At 39.0% G+C, this 13272-nt stretch overlaps 1 protein-coding gene across 20 annotated transcripts in view; it reads left to right on the top strand.

Moving 5' to 3' along the window:
- The window catches only part of atf7ip (activating transcription factor 7 interacting protein), a 45520-nt gene that overhangs the window by 17164 nt on the left and 15084 nt on the right, over window positions 1-13272 (top strand). For 14 of the 20 annotated variants that reach the window (XR_014530495.1, XR_014530496.1, XR_014530497.1 and 11 more), the window contains one exon: window positions 13136-13202. The gene's annotated coding sequence lies outside the window, so the exon portion shown is untranslated. Of the gene's footprint in view, window positions 1-2058; window positions 2169-13135; window positions 13203-13272 lie in introns of those variants that run through there. The other 6 variants (XM_083523013.1, XM_083523010.1, XM_083523006.1 and 3 more) reach the window with 3 other exon arrangements.

The raw sequence follows: 13272 nt of genomic DNA, 5'->3' as shown, positions 1-13272 counted from the left end.
TATGGCCCTGTACCCTGTATAGCCTTCTCACTTACCCTTTTTCCACAGACTTTTTTCGTCTCTCCGAACACACCCATTGCTTATTTCGTGCTAGTTTTAATGCAAACCTTTTGAGTAACAATTATCGTGCATAATTTTGCTTTTAAAATAGCCAGGACTGTACAAGATACAAATCATTAACTCTGTTCCTGAACAAGAATATAAAAACATATAACAGACCAGGATTTGTCTTGTTCCCCTGGACATTAATATAAACATGCACATGTGTGATTGTTTTTGTTGGGAGCCCTGACTCTGGAACTCTGACAGATTACTGACAGTTTCTCAGAATTGATGACCGATTAAACAATATATTGCCTTACATCTTTAATAACACCCACCCCTCTTGATGGACTAGAATGTACTTTTTTTTTTTTCCAATGTCTCTTTAATTGGCTAAGTTGGCTTGTGTGAGGTCATTATATGCATCTTGTATTTTGATTGCATCCTGATTCCTGACCAGATTTCACCCTGTGTACAGCCTCTCTGTATTTTCACCTGTAGTCATATCTCTGATCGACCATACTAAAAAGTTTTTGCTATATCGCAGGTTTATGTGCAAATCAGCACATTATGTTCCACAACTTTTAACGGTTTGTTTATAAATAAGATCGTCACTTCATCAAAAATTGTGCATTTGCTAACATTTTACATGTTAGAAAGAGAAACGTTGTCTCAGACCTCTGGGTTTAAATCTGATGCACGTGTCTTGGATGGATTTACACGTAAATTTTAATAGGCATATTCTCTGTCCCTCATACTCGCGCACGAAAGTTTTTGCATACAATATGCAGTATCATAAGGATGAATCCCCTTGATCACGATTCAATGAAACTTTGAATCTTAATGGTAAATTATGGTAAAATGAAAAAGAATCATGACACCACATGCCAAGTTTTGACCAATAGTACCAAATGAGGAAATGCATTTAAATGTTTGTAAAGATCTGCTTCTTCTTGCTATTTTAAGGGACAAAAGTGTTCTTGGCAATGGGGGCTGATCATTGCAGAGACAAATGTTCCTTCTTGGCACCTGCAGGTGCTGAATTTAGATTATAGTGGAAAGTATAATAGAGGACTTGAATATACCCCATGATCCAAGCCATGCTTATGTGATCCCTATTTGGCCATGATTTGAATAAGACCAAGTTATGAAAACGTTCTATTGTTAAATCGCAAGACATGATCATAGATTCTCCTTGAAGTCTGAACTTAACATTGCGAACTCGTGTCGGTTTGACACAAGACACAGAAAACACAAACTTCATTTTCTCACCTATTAGATCTAAAACCCTTTCAATGACCTGTGGCACTCATACCAAGTAAGGTTTCTCACGTTTCCTTTTGTTTTATAATCCATTAAACAAAATGAAGGCCGTTGTTTTCTGTTAGAAGATTTTGGTGAAATGGGAACAGGCAAGTTTGCTTACCTGACGCAAAAGTGGTAAGTAGTGTTATGATCTGGTACTACAGCGCACAGACTTATGTTTAGAGGGCTTCATTTTGTAATTAATGTATATAAAAATCTTCTAAGTTAATAAACAGGTGTCTTTTGTCTTGCTCCCTCTTGTGTTGAGTCAGAGTTGCACATCCTGTCACCCCTCTACTTTGCAAGAATGGTATGGTCCGGGGCTAGTAGTAATTTTCCATCCTGTTTGCTCAGTGCTGCAGTGGGGGAGGGGAGTGTTGTCTTTTTCATGGATTTTGTTGGTCTTTTTGTATAATTTAAGTCCAAATATTTTCTTTCAGATGGTCACATTTTTGCCCCACACATTTAACTGGTATTTTAAAATGCCAATTGATTTTTATTGATTTATTCATAAATTTTTCTGTCTGTGGTATCAGATTTGCCATGTGGAGACAAATCTTGCAGAGAGAACCACTGTCCAGACTACAACTGTACTGTTGTGTTTCTGGTCTTTGTAATTGTGATTGTGATCAGTGTTTCTACAATGTGCTCTGGTGTTGCTGGGAAGATGACAAAGAATATGCTCCACCCCTCTGCCCACGTGGTACAGTCCCAGCTCAACTTCTCTCCCTCACTCTGTCTCGCCTATAAATAGGGTGAGCAAGAGGAAGGCTAGTTCCACTTGCGTTCTTGTTCATGGCCTACGTCTGAAGCTCACGCAGGTTTACATTTAAACTTTTTATCCCCGCCTATTTCTTGTTATACGTATTATTATTTTTTTTTTTACCTTTTACTGTTATCCAATGAGAATATTGTTTTGTTTCGTTATTTGTCTGTGTCTTGTGTATGGTGTCATGAAGAAGCTAGCATAAACGCCGCGTTACGATCTTGGTACCGGTAATTGTGGATCGTCATCTTGGTTTCTTTTTCAACCAAAATTCGCTTTTGTTTCTGGGTGTCGTTTTCTTAACATAAAGATTTAAATTCTTTTAATTTAACAATACTTTTTACTTAAAACCTTACGCACCTGTTGGTACGCTACTCTACGAATTGGACAGTGAATTACTGGTTAAGCTAAATATTCTTTGAAAACGCAATGTTTTTTAATTTTTTTTTAAAGAGTTGGATTTGTGTTAGCCTTAATTATATGCATTAGCCTGTTTTGGTACACATGCATTTGTGTGTTTTTGTGCGTGGGTGTATTTGATTTGCGTCACAATGTTCCTTTCAAATGTATTGCGCTTCTGAAGTGGCAACTAAAATTGTTTCTTGTCCTCTGATTAGGGGTAGTGCAGTTGTTCGCAACACCAGGCAGTGGTGTTGCTGCACAACACCCTGAAGCACATGGTCGAGTCCTAGCTGTTCACCCCTCCCTCTCGTCTTTCTCTGACTCAGTATTGCTCTTCTGCTCCCTCGCTCCTGTCTACATGGTGTCTGCTCTTTGGACCGAGACGCTGTTTTCTACCTTGCTCGCATTCTTTCGCTTGTCAACAAATGTTTGAAGGGTTGGCAACTCCTTGGGCAGCCCTACCAAAAATGTTGGCCTTGTTAACTTTTGCATTACTATCTTTTTTTGTTCGTTTTGTTTCTTTCTTTCTTTGCATGAAATGTATACATTGACACACAGAACCTTTTTTTTCAGCGCTTTTCAGAGAGGTTGTGAAACTAATTGATTCACAACAGTCAGAAACTTGTGGCTTGAAGCTCAAGACTACGCTCAAGACTACTAAGACTGTTCGGTCTTAACATCTGGCGACTAATTCAGAGACGAAATTTTGTACGTTGTACAGAGATTGGGTTTGTCGGTAACCTAGTCTGTAATGATATTAAGCAGTTGAACTGGAACAACTACAGGTAGCTGTCCCACTTTTTGTGCTGGTTGCATTTCACATCTGGTTTGGAAGAACGCTAACGCCTAAAACTACATGCTTAGCTACGTAGTCTTGAGATTGTTTGGTTATAAATCGAATAGTCAGCCATATGTTCGGGGTGTTTGTTAGAGATCTATGTATTACAGACGCAATCTGGCCCACCTATAGGTGCATCAATATATGGAAGTCTGGAGAAATGTTTTTCCCCACTGTCTATCTCTGGGGTGCTAGATTTCACCACAGAAATCTGGTGGGAGGCTCATGTTGCGGCTTTCATCTGGAGTCTCTTTTTCAGTTTGAGTCAGTTTCACAATTAAGTGAAATTTGCTCACTACTTCTGCTTTAATTTGGCTGAGAAACAAGAAGATGGGGCTCAAAGAAGTGTGTGGCAACGGAACACATCTGGCCTGGGATGTTCCCTTTATATTGCTTATGGAAATACTTTAGTCTCCACCTGTGGACCTGAGTGTAGAATTCTCCATGGATGCTTTCACATCCTGTTTGGCTGGAATCAATATGACCAGTGAAACCTCTTTTTTTTTTTTTTTTTTTACTGAGAACATTAACAATTGAGAATAAGCACCCAGTGACTGGCTACATGTCTGAACCATGGATTTTTAGCCTTCAAAGAATTTCCTAGCACAGATGTGACTATGGTACACACCTTTAGCCAAAACAAAATGTGCTTGAGATATTTAAGCTAGTACCTGGCTGCAGCTGCGAAATCTCATTTAAGATGGAATTTTAATCTTTTTCATTGAGTCCCAGGATTAAAAAACAAACTTTGTGCTTTGCGTCAAGTTTGTCTCCCTTATTGCTTCTACCTTTCCAGTCTTCTTTTTTTTGCTCCCACCTTTGATATCTGGTAAAAACTTTTGGAAGTAAAGGATCTTGAATTTTTAGTTCTCCGCAACTTGACCACCACCATGAGATTTTTGCAACATGGAATTCTATTTTTATTACTTGTGATCTTGCTACAGAGTCTAAACTAGCCAACTACATGGGATCACATGCATGAAAAGTAGGATTTGTAATACATTTTAAGTTGAGTAAGGGTACAGTCAACCCCCGATTTGCAGGTTCTCATTTGGAACCTAATTAACAGCAAGTTGCGGATTATCGAATGTTCTAGTTAAAATGAAAATAAAGATAACGTTATTCCTATATTTTCACTAACAAATTGCATACATTTCAAAACACATTATTGTTTTAAAGTGACAATGTCTAAATTCACTAAGCTACCATAGGGGCTGCGGGGGTGCATCCAAAATTCGCAGATTTTAGGAACTTGCCTTGGAACGTAACCCCTGCGAGTTCGGATCAAGTCGACAATAGAAATGAGATTTGGATTTTACTGTAAAATGTTAAAGATCAGCAAGTACTTCAGCTATGTAGCTCTGACTAGCTAAGTCTCCTCCCCAACAAGCAGTTATTTGTTTGCTCTTTTTTTCACATTTCAGCAGTGAAATTACAATTTCTTTTAAGAAAAAACCCTATTTTTATAAATTTTATTTTACAATATTAGTTTGTCTTATGTCTTTAATTTAGTGGCTTAGAGTTTATTGTAAATTCTGGAACTGCCAAAAAGTTATAAACTTAAGCATGAATACCAACACAGCATGACGGTTATGTTGTTAAGCTGGTTTAGTTTCACGGACCAAGCCATAATTAGATTTTCACAATATATCGGAGACTGTGATCACTGCCACATTTTTGGGGGCCTTACTCAGGTGATTTGTAAATTGGATTAAATTGGTGTTATTCAGTATTTGGTCTTGAGTACATGTACTCCAGAATGTAACATTTTACAGATTGTATTGGAACAACACAACACTCAGACTAAATTGTTTGCAGGCTGGACATTTTAACATTTTCTAAAGTGCATCTGCCAATTTGAAGCACAGATACTATAGAGTTTGTCTTGTAGTACTGTAACTTTCCTTGTCATTTTCAGTAACTAGAATAAGACAGACATTTGGGTATCAAGTGTCCCTCACCACATTATCGGTACCATGGATGTAATTGAAATGAGCAAGTTTGAAGACCTGGTAATCGTAAACCAAACCTGATGGAACTTCACAATTTATGCTAAAGCGGTTATAGGACATTTACATGAATTTTCCAGGACATGTGGAATACTCAGCAGGAAATCAGAGTTTTGCAGATATATATGTAGCCACATGAAACCACTGGCGATGTTTAAGTCTGGAGTAAGGAAAGAACATGCATAGAAGCCTTGCATCTAAACCGCAGGCTTACTTGTGTTGACAATCTTGCAGGCTCTGGCGAATTTAGACCAGAGTTTGAGATCTGCTTCAGAAGAGCCTTTGGTGGGGGGGCAGCAAGAGGTACGTCTCATGCTTGCGAGACCGAATGCTACACTTTTTCAATGTATGAACATTTTGTAAAAAAAAAAAAAAAAAAAGTTTCTAACTACCAAAATTATCGTTTAGGTCTTCAGGTAGTGGACTTATAAGACCGTTGTTGTCATGCTCCCTCTAATGTTGAGATGGAGCTGAGCAGCTCCACAGTTTGTGTCCTTGATAAAAGTGGTACAGTCCATGAGTTGCTGTAATTTTCCACTCTTCATGCAGCAGTGGAGGAAGGGACTGATTTCAACCTTTTATCATGTGCAGATTGACTGGAGACTTTTTAAAGTGTGTAATATTGATAATTATACATTTTTCTGAAGCTTGCACTGGACCAGAGTAAGCAGGTTTCTAATGGCAACAGGTCCAGTGCTTTTGTGCGACGTGGATTTGTACTGAGACTGAGTAAAAATCCACCTTTCTACTATTAAACCAGCATAAATATGATGGGCTTGTTTTGACTGTTCACTCATGGCCTCCAAATTTTAGTATGCCTGTCAGTGTGACTCTGTTTTTTTGTGGGTTTTTTTTAATCTGTCAAGCTACAACTATGGTACAGGAGCAGCTTGTTGCAGTGATTTGCTCTGCTGCCATTAAGTCACTAGATCTGGGGGGAGTAACTTTTGCCTTTTTTTGCCTTTTGAGGTGGTGATCGCATCTTTACCAGGCAATGTTGATTTACAGTACCCTGGCTTAACCACGTGTATAACTTTGCACAGCTAGTAAGATTTGCTTTTGGATTTTTATTATTTAATTTCTTAAATGCAAATAGTTTAAAATGCAAATATTGGGACTAATAACATGGGTTACATTCGTCCTTCTGCCTCTTGTGTTGAGACAAGTGGCACACAGCAAAACACCCCTCTTTGTGAAAATGGTATGGTCTGTGCCTAGCTGTAATTTTCCACTCATTGTGCAGACGTTGGGGGATGGGATTGATTTCATGCTGTTACCATGTGGTTTTTGACTATTTTGCGCAATAATCTTTTATAAATAGCTACATGAATAAATTTAGTCCTTTTGAATGTATATCGTAACTGTGATTTACATATAACTTGAGATAATTTGTCTGTTAGTATGCTGCACCTGGTTAACAGTGTTATAGGTTGTTGTGTTGATCTTTCTACAACATGGTGTGGTGTTAATGTTGACACTATAACACATCATCCTACACCCAAGGAGCATGTGGGTTTGGTTGCTTGTCTAGTCCCCCTGCACTGCTGGTTCTCAGTCGTGTGTGTGTGTGGGTGTTTATGAGCATGAGCTCTTCAGGGTTATGTTCGCTCACTCGTGCGTATTGCTTGCGTAGCAACTGATTGGGGCAAACTACAGTGAGAATTTGCAGTCGTAGTTTTTGTTGGTTTTCTTGATTGATTTTCAAGTGGAGATTTTAATTTACCGACTTTTTTCCTTCCCATGATATATATTTGTTTACTATGATCGTCCTAAACATTGTGCTAATAACCGCAATTAACACGGATGATAAAAATAATCACCTGGAAATGAAAGTCATGCTCCCTCTTGTTGTGACATAGCTGCACAGCAGAAAGCCCCCCCCTGCATTGGGAAAAGTGGTACGATCTGTGCCTGGCTGTAATTTTCCATTGTGTACAGAAGTGGGGGGATGGGACTGCGTTCTGCTTTTCACAATCATGTCTTGGATTACTGATTTACAATTTTCGTTTAGAGACATTTTGTTTCTTTTGTGTGTTTGTCTGAAGGGTCAGAGTTTCAGAGCAGAGACCTCATTTGGGCAGTTTTTTTCTGGTACGATGTGATGGCGCCTTAACTTGGTCACAACGTGAAATGGTGTTCATGGTCACACCAGAACACAATCTTCTCCATCTAGTGACATGGTGTTTGTTTGGTTTTCATCCACCACTGATTCTCTCACGTGTTTGTGTGCGCGCGCGCAAGTTAAGAGCGCTCCAGTTACAACACTTTTACACCCTAGTGTTCGCAGCCGATGAACAGTTCTTCAATTTCTTTTTTGTTTGCTTTTCAATGTTGCGAGTAGGACCTCGCCTTCGGCTGGTTTGTCAAAAATAGGTCCTGGCATCCACATCAAGGTAATCTTGATGTTCTGTGCCATAGTACCACACACATGGGGATAAATAGGCAGCTCCATAGTAGCAGACACCTCTTTTCACCGAAGTGTTAATCGCCTAAATATAAACTTGGGGGGGCCTTTTCTGTTAAGCTCCCTCTTGTGTCGAGGCAGAGCAGAACACTGCTTGGATCGCTCTCTGTCATGAAAGTGGTATGATCCGTGCCTAGCTGTAACTTTCCACTCTCTTTGTGCTGCATTAGGAGGAGGGGATCTGTTTCAGTGGTTCTCCTTGTGGTCTTTTACCATTTTTTTTTATTTTATTTATTTATTTTTTTGTATTTTTATTTTTTTTGTTTTGTTATGAAGATTAACACATTTCATGCATTAGAATTTTTTTATTTAAGAACATAGTGCATGCATTTGTGAAGATTTCCCTAACAGTTGTTTACCACTGCACTATGTGCTCCACCCTGTAACATGGTATCTGCTTGTTCATACTCAACCCTCAGTTAATTTTCTTTGTGTTTGCGTGTTATATTTCATGGATCTGAGGAACTAAAGCACACACACCACTACTTTTTTTTTTTTTTTTTTTTTTTTTTCTGGGACTTTTCGATAGTTTTATTAAGGTCCTTACCTTGTATTATAAACGGTTACGTCTTGCTATTCGGCACCATAATGAACTTGAAACACAGGTTATTAACTTTATCATTTGGGCTGGGGGTCATTTTTGTGACTTCTCTTGGACACTGTGCTCTTGGTTTGTCCTGCTCCCCCTTGTGTTACTGCAGAGTGTTGCAGTTAAACAACCCGCCGATGCAAAGTGGTACAGCCCATGCGTGGCTGTAATTTTCCACTCTCTTTGAATGGCGGTGGGGGAGGGGAGCCGTTTCACTTTGATGGACCTGAAGAACATTTTATATTGTATTATGTTTTTTTTATATAATTTTTAAACTTCTAGTATAAAGCTTGCTATCGTAATTTTTTAATGAGCGGCATTCTTTATCTGATGGACTCTACATGTTGTGTTGTAACATTTCTACAGGTGGTGGTAATGAAGTCTCCTGAACACCTCCCGCTCCACCCAGGAACATAGTGCTGGTCGCTTGTTTGGTTCCCTGTGTGTGTGTGTGTGTGTGTGTGTGTGTGTGTGTGTGTGTGTGAGAGCTTAGCTATTCAGGCTAAAAAGAAGTTTGCTCGCTACCATGCAAATGCACGAGCCATAAAGCCAGCTGTAACCACAGTGAAAGCCATTTTTGATTTGTATTTCGAATTGTTTGTACGGCCCTTGATTTAAACTAAAATTGCTAGAACTTGTATTTTAAGGAGTGGAAACATGCGTAGTACATTGTTTAACAATCCAAATTGTCCATGGACACATTATGGGCTACGTTTCCAGCTACACAGTAGCTATACTGTGTTTTTGTGATCAACCTTCTGTTGAAGCAGAGCACCCTACTTTGTAAAAGTGGTACGATCCATGGCCTGCTGTCAAGTTCCACTTGGTGCAGTGACGGGGGAGGGGATAGATTTCAACTTAATACTTATTTTTTTGAGATTAAGAGGTATTTTACAGATTCAATAAATACCTGTTAATTGCTCCACAATTTTTCACGTGTGGTCTACTGCTTGTTTTCTTTTTTTTTCTTTATTTAAACTGTTATTGTACATGGTCCAGTCATTTGTGAGTTGTGTTGTCTTATGTTTGCAGTTCAACCAGGTTGTTTCCACAGGGTTTGGCATTTGCAAGGAGCTTTTCATGCAGGAGCATGTTGCTAGATCTGCTCCACCTCCGTTTCTCACTCGCGTCTCAATAAAAGTACTTCACGGTCAGGAGAAATAGCTATCGTGCTCCCATTACTTCCATCTGATCATGGCTATCTATTGCACAAGAAGTAAAATGTGATTGTTCAAATGCTGGTGTACAATTTTTTTTCCCCCAGCGTTTGGATGCTCATGTCATCTTTCTTATTTTGCAGGTTGCAGTTACATGCTTTTTGCTTTCCGTAAAAACAGCAGGCTGTAAATTACGTGTGCTCTGCGTTTGAGTTGTCAATCACCCCTCTCAATTGACAATGGTACCGTCTGTGGTTGCTGCATGCAGTGGGGGATGGGCTATAGATTTTAATACTTTTTATGCTTTAAAATTTGATTCAATATTAATTGTAAAGGAGAAATTTCTCAAATTTAGGAGTTAAGTTGATATTAAGACTGTAGTTGATTAGAAAGTGCTCCTAAACCTTGACCTTGGAAACACTTCTTTTTTTTTTTTTTTTTTTTTTTACACGAGGGGAAACGAATTTGAGTCCAAACTACATGAGCTATGACCAAACGCCCCACCCTTCACCACTACCTCTTATTCCTAATTAGGGCCATGATGGTTCAGTGGTTTGAGCTCTGGGTTTCTAATCATAAAGTAGCGAAGCTGACACTGTTGGGCCCTTGAGCGAGGCACTTAACCCCATCTGCTGCAAGAGCGCTGTATCATGGCTGACTCTTAGCTCTGATTTCGGCTTCCTGACAATTTCTCTTTGGGATGATTTTATTGTCTATTTATTAACTACAAATCATGCTCACGATATTAGGACAGTCTTTCGAAGCCACATAGCTAGTCTCTCTCTTGTACCACATACTTTTGCTGTTTAACACCATTAGTAATGCCATTTTCGTTCTTTTGTATACCGTGTATGTGGAAGAACGACAAAGCTTGCATTAAAGTAAAACATTCTAGCACGTTTATGTGATTGCTAGCAAGAAAGTATGTGCATCACAAGTGTCCGAATCAATTGGCATGAGCTAATTTTATTTCCCGCTGCTGAATTCGGTCAATTCTACCTGCCTCTTTGTATAGGTGCTTGGCTCGAAGAGAAAAAGATATGAAGAGCCATGTCCCGGTGGCCACCTTGAATCTCTACAAGGAGCACTACGCTGTAGAGGAGGGGATTGCGATCATTAAACAGCATGCACAACATTGTTATGGACATCATGCTACCAGCTTAGCAGCCTTTTTGTTTTTGTTTCCTCCTCCAGACTAATGCTGGATCTCAGATCAAGGAAATGCAGGGTGGAAGAAAGAATCTAGTCCAAACTAACCCTTGTATTTTCTCTTGTGCCTTGCTTCCCTTTTTAGTGCCTTCTGTGTGTCAGAACAAATGGGAGAATTGGGGAATATGCTGGCTTTTTATGCAATTTAGGTTCGTTGTGCTGTTTTAAGGAAAATATTTGCAATTATTTGGTTCTCACACGTTGTGCGCATTGGATTACCAAGCACCCTTGCGTGCAGTAGCTGATTTTCCTCTGTTTGTAGTATCGTTCAGATGTCCCTAGGTGCAAATATGCGTTTTTGCTTACATACAATACATAATGGTATGACAATTTTTTCTTAAGGCTTTGCATCCCAAAAATCACTTCTGCGCATTTATTAATTAATTTAGTTTTTTTCTTTTATTTCTTGCTTGTCTGATTCGAACCTTGTTGCTCACGGCAGCAGTCATAGAACTACGTTTTCAGACCTGTTGTCATGGTCACCGGTTATTCCGTCTTGTAGGTGGAATATGAACAGTTTGACAGGAAGCGTGAGGCGCTGTGCATGTGGCTGAGAAGGAGATGTTGCTATATTTAGGGAGCAGACCATGCGCAGTAGCAGAACTGCAGCAGTGCAGCAGCAGCAATGCAATGGCTAGTTCGGGCGTTACAGGCTATCGAACCGTTTGAGATTATGACTGGGTCGGGGGGACTTGTGATTTCGCCTGCGTATGTGGGTTAAGAACAATTGAGTGTAGGCAGCACAAGCAGAATTTTAAAACGGGCAACACGGGAACAAAAGTGGCATGATTTCCAGACACCAGGGTATTGTAATACATTGAATATATGCAAAAAGAGGATTGTGGAGCTCAGTTCTGGTCGACATATGCTATAAAAATCTCTTAATTATCGATTGTGTCAATCTGTGTAACGATATAACTTTGACTGGGGTAAAATTGTGGATAATAGTCTGCATTTAAAAAGTTTAAAGATATTTAGCACTTGCACTATATGTAATAAGTCACAAACGCATCCACTGCTGCAAATCCTTTTTTTTTGGAAAGATAAGCGGCCACTGAACAACATGCCATAAAGCATTTTTAGTCAAACGACGCAAATTGTTTTGTGTTTTAGAATAACTTTTGCGTTAAAGCCCCCAAAAATGGTTGGCAAAATAGTGTTGCAAAACAAATGAGACCACCCACTATGAAAAAACCAAAGTCAAAGAAAGGTGGAATCTTGGGCCTGAGCATCCACCCACTCTGCAGGTGTGGATTTTTTTTTATTTATTTATTTGTATATGCTCCACCTCTCATTTCAAAACTTTTATTTCCAGCCAGTAGTGTTATGGAAACAAAATGATTGATGGAATATGTAGCCAGTGAGTGCAGGATTCTAACGATATATGGGAGGATTTTATTCCCCATGTGGGCGAGTTTTTAGTTTTATTACTCTACATAAACTCTTGGTAGTCAAAGAAAGGAGCATGTGCACTGTGACAGACCTGGCAGGAAGTGGATGTAGCTCTTGGTTCTGCACAAACAGCTGCTAGACTCAGGTGGCTCTCAAACAAGGGGTGGGAGAAAAGGATCAGAAATTTTTGTAGGCATCTCATTTTTCATAAAATTTGTTTGCACTAGGTTGCACGCAAATGCTCTTTATGTAGCTTTGTGTTGTTGTAGCGCTGTTGTTTAGTGTAGCACCAGGGTTCTGGAGGAATGTTGTCTCGTTTTTACTGTGTGCCAATGTGTATAGTAGAAATGACAAAAGCCTCTTGACTTGAAATTTAAAATGTGAGACATGTGACTTTTAAACCAGTACTTGTCTGGATTGCTCCAGGACTGATTTCATATATATATATATATATATATATATATATATATATATATATATATATATATATATATATATATATATATATATATATATATATATATAAAAAATATTTCATGTAACTAATCATTTAGTGCAATATTAACTTTGATTAACAGTAAAGCCCAAAGAGATTTAAATTGTGTATGTAGCCCACTTTTCTCAGGAACTTTTAACATTTTAAATGTAGGTAGGTCATTTTTAGCTGTGAGTCCCAAAAGCGGTGATGAAGGCTAACGGGTTAAATGTTTTAATGTTCGCTAGCTGTAGGGTCACTCAACGTACAAACATTATTTATAGTGGACGGAGTTAGAAACGCATTATTGCTGAGTCTAAACTCCGTATGTGACTCTGCGCTTGGATCTGAAGTGCTGGGGGATTAGAAACACGTCAGCAGTTCCCCATCATGGCACCTCATTAAAAGAAAATAATGCAGTTATTGGTACGCAATTGTACCCAAAGGTCAGCTTTACTAATTGTTTTTGTGGTTTCTTTGTCCATAGGGTCCTGTAAAATTGTGTGGGAGAATCCCCTCATGAACAGGGAGGTACAGAGGAACACAGTGATCAGGTGAGAAACTATTTTATTTATTTTTTCCCCCTCTGCGCTCCCTCTTCTGAGCTTTATGCTCCTTTTGTTA

This window comes from Silurus aristotelis, assembly GCF_946808225.1.
Source record: "Silurus aristotelis genome assembly, chromosome: 20".
Classification (NCBI taxonomy): domain Eukaryota; kingdom Metazoa; phylum Chordata; class Actinopteri; order Siluriformes; family Siluridae; genus Silurus; species Silurus aristotelis.
Note: the sequence above shows the minus strand (reverse complement) of the source record. Positions and strands in the feature narration are given on the sequence as shown.